The sequence below is a fragment of the Cervus canadensis genome, chromosome 2 (assembly GCF_019320065.1).
Source record: "Cervus canadensis isolate Bull #8, Minnesota chromosome 2, ASM1932006v1, whole genome shotgun sequence".
Lineage (NCBI taxonomy): Eukaryota > Metazoa > Chordata > Mammalia > Artiodactyla > Cervidae > Cervus > Cervus canadensis.
The window spans coordinates 44821688-44830261 of NC_057387.1; positions in this window are offsets into that span (position 1 = coordinate 44821688).

The window sequence follows — 8574 nt, forward strand, 5'->3', positions numbered from 1 at the left end:
GCTTACTCCTTGGAAGGAAAGTTATGACCAACCTAGATAGCATATTAAAAAGCAGAGACATTACTTTGCCAACAAAGATCTGTCTAGTCAAGGCTACGTTTTTTCCAGTGGTCATGTATGGATGTGAGAGTTGGACTATGAAGAAAGCTGAGCACTGAAGAATTGATGCTTTTGAACTGTGGTGTTGGAGAAGACTCTTGAGAGTCCCTTGGACTGCAAGGAGATCCAACCAGCCCATCCTAAAGGAGATTAGTCCTGGGTGTTCATTGGAAGGACTGATGCTGAAGCTGAAACTCCAATACTTTGGCCACCTGATGCGAAGAGCTGACTCATTTGAAAAGACCCTGATGCTGGGAAGGATTTAAGGCAGGAGGAGAAGGGGATGACAGAGGATGAGATGGTTGGATGGCATCACTGACTCAATGGACATGAGTTTGGGTAAACTCCGGGAGTTGGTGATTGACAGGGAGGCCTGGCGTGCCGCAGTCATGGGGTCGCAGTGAGTCGGACACGATTGAGTGACTGAACTGAACTGAATATAGCATAATATAGTCAACATTTTTTTTTCATATTTGAAAATTATTATGTATGTGTTCTTGTGGAGCTTGAGCATCTGGATTTTTTCCCTTCTGCAGCATCTTCATCAACATTCCAGGAGGATGAGATTGAGTGCCAGTTGACTTTGATTTTGAGCAACAAGCACTCAAAATGGTTGCTAACTACTACTGTCATCACATTCAGTCTAGTTTTCTCTCCTCTTTCATTTCTTTTTATTTACTTATCTTAGAATTTAATCAGTGAGTCCTTCCAAACCATATTTTTCTTTTGCAGTGTCTGTCAACCTTGGCCTTATCCTCCGGCCTTCCTTCCACAGTGACTGCTTGTCTCACGGTCCTCAGGGCACGAGCACTCAGAGACCAGGTAGCTCTGGGCCCAGAGGCCCCACAGGTCTTGATACCAGCCCAGCATCCCTCAGTCAGGGACACCTGTCACACCTGCCCAAGAATTCCTGAAAAGTCCTTGCCAGAAAGACCTATAGAATGATCATTTCCAGGAGACCTTCTCCTGGTCAATCTCACTGTACCCAAAGCTTGCTCCATGCTTTTCCACTCACTTAATTCTCCCAAGTCTTATCTTCTGTGCATTGGAGACAAGGTGTCTCCTCAAGCAGCTCTTGGTGATCGTTTCTTTTTTTAGAAAATTTATGTATTTGTTTTTGTTGGTTTCCTTTAAGACATTTTTTGATTCTATTTATTAATTTTTATTAGTTGCAAATTTTAAAGGTTATGTTCCACTTACAGTTGATATAAAATATTGGATATAATCCACATGTTGTATAATACATCCTTGAGCCTATCTTGCACCCAATATTGTACCTCCCACTCTCCTACTCCTGTATTGTCCCTCCCCTCCCCACTGGTAATCACAAGTTTGTTCTTTATGTTTGTGAGTCTGCTTCTTTCTTATGGTATTTACTAAGTTGTTTTATTTTTAAGATTCCACATATAAGTGATATCACATTGTATTTATCTTTCTTTGTCTGACTTATTTCACATAGCATAATTCCCTCTGAGTCCATTCATATTGCTGCCCATGGCAAAATTTTGTCTTTTATGGCTGTCAAGAATGGGAAATATTTCTCCATTCAAGTTTCAAAACTCGGTCCATGTTCATTCAAGGTACATGTGAAGCACAATATAGTGTTACAAAACGTGCACAAAAAAGGGAAGGAATAAATATTAGAACCAGTTCAGTTCAGTTCAGTTGCTCAGTCATGACCGACTCTTTGAGACCCCATGAATCGTAGGACACCAGGCCTCCCTGTCCATCACCAACTCCCAGAGTCCACCCAAACCCATGTCCATTGTGTCAGTGATGCCATCCAACCATCTCATCCTCTGTCGTCCCCTTCTCCTCCTGCCCTCAATCTTTCCCAGCATCAGGGTCTTTTAAAATGAGTCTAAGGTGCTTTCTTGGGTTATTTCTTACAAAGGGATGTAATTTACCATAGTGCTAATTCTGTTCTAACTGAGGAAACTTTTTAGCCTATTGAAGGTCAGGATTACCCAAATTTAAGTGGATGATGATAAGGGTCTGGATAACTGGGATACAGAATGTCCCAAATGTCTGTTGACAGGATCAAGGATCATTAAATTGCAAATTTAGGCAATATGATTTTATGCAGTAATGAAAATTAATGACCTACAATTATATGCAACGACATCAATTGATCCTTGAAACAAAATGTTACTTAAATAAAGGAAATCATAGAGGAATGTGTACTTTAGATTATAATTTTTATAATCTCCCAACTAAGAAATCAAACAGTATATTGTTTAGATCTGAGTACATTTGTGATAAAGCTATTAGGGGTGACAAGGGAAGAATAAAAACAATTTTCAGAATAGTGGTACCCTTTGGGTAATAGAGAGGCAAAGACATGGTACACAGAAGGGACACACAGGGAGATAACATTACTGGCAATGTTCTTAAATTGGGACTAGGTTAGTAACTGTTTAATTCATTGAGTCTCATAAATAATTTGTTACATATATTCTTACATATGTGTCAAATATTAATCAATAAAAAGGATGCAATAGAAACCTGATTAAATATTAATTAGCCTTTTTTGTTACCATGGACATTCTAAATTATTGATAATAAATATTACTCTTCCTTTCTCCAGGAGATTGCCAATTACGGGGTCTCAAGGAAGATTTTATTTTGATCCTTATTATTTAATTTGGCTGAGTATACTAAACAGAATTTCATATATAAACTCATAGGAAAGAAATTTTTAAAAAAGGAAAGAAATTGTGTTTATGTGTGTGTGTGTTTGTGTGTCCCAACCTAAGGATCGAACGCAGGTCTCCTGCGTTGCAGGCAGATTCTTTACCATTGGAGCTGCCAGAGAAGCCCCTACAAGCACACTGCCTGTCACATTTCCCTCTTCTAGAAGTCAAGTTATTTAATAATTATGCCAAACCCTTTGTGATCTCTAATGCTTGAGGAAGTCAGAAGAAGGAGAAAAAAAAAATGTAAGAAAGACATTGGTAGAATTCTAGTCCTGATCAACCTGACATGCTAAGAAGCACATAAACAAAGAAAACAAAAATCTCCATCTTAGCAAATTCCCACTCTTTCAGCTTGAAGAACAGCCATCCATCATGTTTGATCAAGGGTATTCCTCACATACTAACCCATGTTGTACAATTTGGAACTGGAGGGAAGCTCAACTTGAGAGTTAAGTGTATTTCATTACTAGTGGCAGATGTTTTCTCAGAAATCTAATATTCTGCAGAATTAGTGTCTTTCCTAAATTTTTTGACTTTTGTCTACAGTGAAATCTGACTCCAGCCTTTTGTATGAAAAATCCGTTTCACAATCAGTTTGAATACCAAAATTACTTTGCTGTTTTGTTTCTATATCATCTGCCAGAAAGAAGGGCCAAATGTAGTAATGGATTTTCTATGTTGGGATTTCCGTTGTTTAAGCTGCATATAATTTTTGATCTGAAAATGTTTTAGGAGAGGAACAGTACACAGCACTCTGCTCCTTTATGTGCTCTGGAAGGTGGCAAATAAGCATTTTTCTGGTCTGGGCCACAGAAATTTCCTTCCTTTTTTGCCTCTAGCAAGTCTTTAGGATGCTACACATCAAAACATAGCTTTTTTTCATCCATTTTCACGGGTTGCAAGGAGTTTGGAATTTTTAGGTTCAGAAACTGATACAGGCTTACTTTGACCTTTCTCAGCATGCCAAATGCCCTCCAGTCCTCTGCACTGGAGTGTGGAGAGCAGAGCTGAATTCTCATCAGTCTCATGAAGGAAGGCAATACATCTGATCTACTGAATAGTTTCAAGCCAATGCTTCAATAATTCAAAATATGTAGTTGCAGTCCATTTGCTGCAATGGTGACTGAATCAGTGTCTATAATCTGTGCATTGAATATCCACCCAAGAACTGATCCTTGTCTTCCATGTCACAAATACCCAATTTTCTGATGTCATTGCCTTATAATCTTTAATTTAGAGGAAGAATATAGAATGTCAGCAAACCCTCTTCAGAAAAAAAGTTATCTAGGGAGATTGTAGGTTTCTTCCCTATAGTAACTTTGGAGAAGTTTACTCTCTATAGATAGGAGAATCATTTGAAATCACGAGCCAAGGCCAAGTATATTTCCAAGCTGCTATGACAATTTGTAAACAACTTCACATGAATGAACACTGTAAGGATCACAGGATACATGCTTCCAATTGCAAAGGGACTCCTTGAATTTTGAGAGAAATTTTTAGAGAAGAATGATGGTTTATCATATATTTTGTCACCTGATGAAATAAGACTTTCCATGTTTTTAAAAAATAAGAAAGAAAAAAAGAAGAAAGAATAAAAAAAAGGCTAGAACTTTAAATTCCAAAGTAGCTCAGTCATTAAACTTAAAAAGATAGCAAATAACAGAAACAGCAATTTGAAGTAAAAATTGTAGTCTTTTGGCTTTAATCTCATTAAATGAAACTCATCGCCTAATCTAGCTCATCACTGCACCTTTCCTGATAACTGTAATTATCTTGGTCTGTTTTCCCTAAATTTATCTCCAGTGGTAAACTCAGGTATTAGCTTCAAATCTCCTCACTTCTTTCACTTCCACAGTTCTCGCCAGGCCAATGAATTTTGTTTATTTTTTTACTGTTTTTTTTTTTAACATTATTTTTTAAAACTTGCTCACTAGAGAAATCACTCCAAAATCTTGGTTCTTCCCATATCTATTGTAGTATGGATTTGAATTTCTTAGCTATGTATGTAACTTTTTTTAAATAAAAACCAGTATAGATATTCCTATAGACTTGAAGTTGCAGGTGGAAGTAAGTATATTCTGATCACATCATACATTGCTTTTTAAAAACTTTAATTTTGAAATGATTTAAGACTCACAAGAGGTTGCAAAAAAGTACAAAAATTTCCTGTGAATCCTTCACTTGGCTTTCTCTAATAACATCTCAAGTAACCATACTAAATCATTAAACCAGGTAATTGTCATTGGTATAATAGCATTAAACAAATTACAGAACTTGTTCAAATTGCACTAGCTTTTATATACACTCTTTTCTTTATGTTTTTATGCTTGAAATTATATCACATGTACAGATTTGTATTGTGACAACTTTTAAGATAAGGATATTTTTCCATTGCCATAAAAAAAGTCCCTCACCCTAACCCTTTACTGTCACACGCTTTTCACAATCCTAAAAAGTGGCCAACATTCATCTGTCCTTCATCACTCTCATTTTGTCATTGCTATATAAACAGAATTCTACAGTATTTAAGGTTTTGCATCTGGCTGTCTTCACTTAGCATAATGCCTTTGAGTTCCATCTATGTTGAAGTGTGCATGTGTGCATGCTCAGTCATGTCTAACTTTGCAATCCCATGGACTGTAGCCCACCATGTTCCTCAGTCCATGGAATTTTGCAGGCAAGAATACTGGAGTGGGTTGCCATTTCCTCCTCCAGGGAATCTTGCTGACCCAGGGATCAAACCGGGTATCTCTTATATCTTCTGATTCTTTACCACTGAGCCACCTGGGAAGACCCTATGTTGTTGAACTATCAATAATTTGTTACTTTTTTACTCTTTAGCATGGGCAGTTTCGTTATTCCTAGAAGGACATTTGAATATTTACATACAGGTTCTTGTGTGAACATAAGTTTTTATTTTTCTATGATAAATATTCAAAAGTGCAATTGCTGAGTTGTATGGGTAAGTGTACTCACTAGCAAAGTAATGCTCAAAATTCTCCAAGTCAGGATTCAACGGTATGTGAACCGTGAATGTCCAGATGTTCAGACTAGATTTAGAAAGGCAGAAGAATCAGAGATCAAATTGCCAACATCCGTTGGATCATCAAAAAAGCAAGAGAGTTCCAGAAAAACATCTACTTCTGCTTTATTGATTATGCCAGAGCTTTTGACTGTATGGATCACAACAAAATGTGGAAAATTCTTAAAGAGATGGGAATACCAGAACTTACCTGTCTCCTGAGAAATCTGTTTGCAGGTCAAGAAGCAACAGTTAAACCAGACATGGGACAACACACTGGTTCCAAATTGGGAAACGAGTTAAACCAGATATGGTACAACACACTGGTTCCAAATTGGGAAAGGACTATGTCAAGGCTGTATATTGTCACCTTGCTTATTTAACTTATATGCAGAGTACATCATGAGAAATGCTGGGCTGGAGATTGCCAGGAGAAATAGCAATAACCTCAGATATGCAGATGACACCACCCTTATGGCAGAAAGCGAAGAAGAACTAAAGAGCTTCTTGATGAAAGTGAAAGAGGAGAGTGAAAAAGTTGGCTTAAAACTCAGCATTCAAAAACGAAGATCATGGCATCCAGTCACATCACTTCATGGCAAGTAGATGGGGAAATAAGGGAAAAAGTGACAGACTTTATTTTCTTGGGCTTCAAAATCACTATAGATGGTGACTGTAGCCATGAAATCAAAAGAAACTTGCTTTTTGGAAGAAAAGTTATGACCAACCTAGACAGCATATCAAAAAGCAGAAACATTACTTTGCTGACAAAGGTCCATCTAGTCAAAGCTGTAGTTTTCCCAGTAGTCATGTAATGGATGTGAGAGTTGGCTTATCAAGAAAGCTGAGCATCAAATAATTGATGCTTTTGAACTGTGGTGTTGGAGAAGACTCTTGAGAGTCCCTTGGACTGCAAGCAGATCCAACCAGTCCATTCTAAACGAAATGAGTCCTGAATATTCATTGGAAGGACTGATGCTGAAACTCCAATACTTTGGCCACCTGATGCGAAGAGCTGACTCATTTGAAAAGACTCTGATACTGGGAAAGATTGAAGGCAGGAGGAGAAGGGGATGACAGAGGATGAGATGGTTGGAGAGCATCACCAATTCGATGGACAGGAGTTTGAGTAAGCTCTGGGAGGTGGTGATAGATAAGGAAGACTGGTGTGCTGCAGTCCTGGGGTCAAAAAGAGTTGGACATGACTGAGTGACTGAACTGAGCTAAACTGATGTGTAAGTGAGGGCTTCCCAGGTATAGCTAGTGGTAAGAACCCACCTGCCAATGCAAGAGACTTAAGAAGCTTGGCTTCAGTCCTTGGATCGGGAAGATACTCTGGAGGAGGGCACAGCAACCCACTCTAGTATTCTTGCCTGGAGAATCCCATGGACAGGGGAGCCTGGTGGCCTATGGTCCATGGGGTCACAAAGATTTGGACACTACTGAAGTGACTTAGTACACAGGCACATGGGTAAGTGAATATTTAACTTTATAAGAAATCGTTCAGATGTTTTCCAGGCTAGTTCTGCCCTTGTATATTTCCCTTACAAGTGTATGAGAAATCTAGTAACTCCACATCCGTATTAGCATGTGATATTGTTAGTATATTTCATCTGAGTCATTCTGATAGGTGTGTAATGATAGCTCATCATGTCTTTAATTTGCATTTCCCTAATAGCCAGTCATTTCATGCACTTATTTTCCATTTGCATATCCTCTCTGGTGAGTTTTCTGTTGAAGTCTTTTATTCATTTCCTAGTTGGATTGTTTGTTTTCCTACTGTAGAGTTTATTGAATTCTTCATATATTTGGCTTACATGTCCTTTGTTAGAGATGTGATTTGCAAACAATTTTTTGCCCAGTCGGTGATTTGTCTTTCTTCAGCTTAGAGTCTTTCATAGACCAAAAGTTTTAAATTTTTATGAAGTCTAGGTTATTGATTTTTTCCCTTGTTTTTGGTGTCACAGCTCAGAACTCTTGGTCTAACCGCAAGTCATAAATATTTTCTTGTATGTTTTCTTCTAAAAGTTTTAGAGTTTTTCATTTTGCATTTAGATCTATGATACATTTTGACTGGATAGTTTATGAAAGGTGAGGTTTAGGTCAAAGGTCTTTTATTTTGTTTTTCCTATTTATGTCCAATTGTTCCAACAACTTTTACTGAAAAGACTATCCTTTTTTCATTGAACTGCGTTTGCACATTTGTCAAAAATCAGCTGAACACATTTTTATGGATCTAGTCTGGTTTTTCTATTCTGTTCCATTGATCTACATGTATATCCCATCTTTAATACCACACTGCCTTGATGACTATAGTCATAATTCTTTATTATTTGTAATTTCTTAGGTAAGAAATCAGTAGATCACACTGCCCTATATTTCTGCATTCATCTTTATCTGGGAAATAAGTAGTTGGTAGCATGTGTTCTAGCTTTCAGATACTTTGGGGGTTCATTCTCTTTAAATAAAATACTCAATATAAGTCACTTTCTATGATACTTAATATCTAGTAGGCACTCCATACACATCCAGTCTTCTTCTATTTCTCCGTCCCCTACACCACTTACTTGTCATTCAGAAGTTAGTGTCACGTGGTTGTCAGTATGGTGGTCAGGAGATGACCAACCTGAGACTTTAAAGCAGCAACTCCAGTTGTAACTGCAGCATTTTCTGTTTGAATTGTCAAAATTCACTGGCAAAGCCCAAGTAGAATCGTCTCATTAGCGGATGTCAAGACTGGAACATATTTCAGCAATC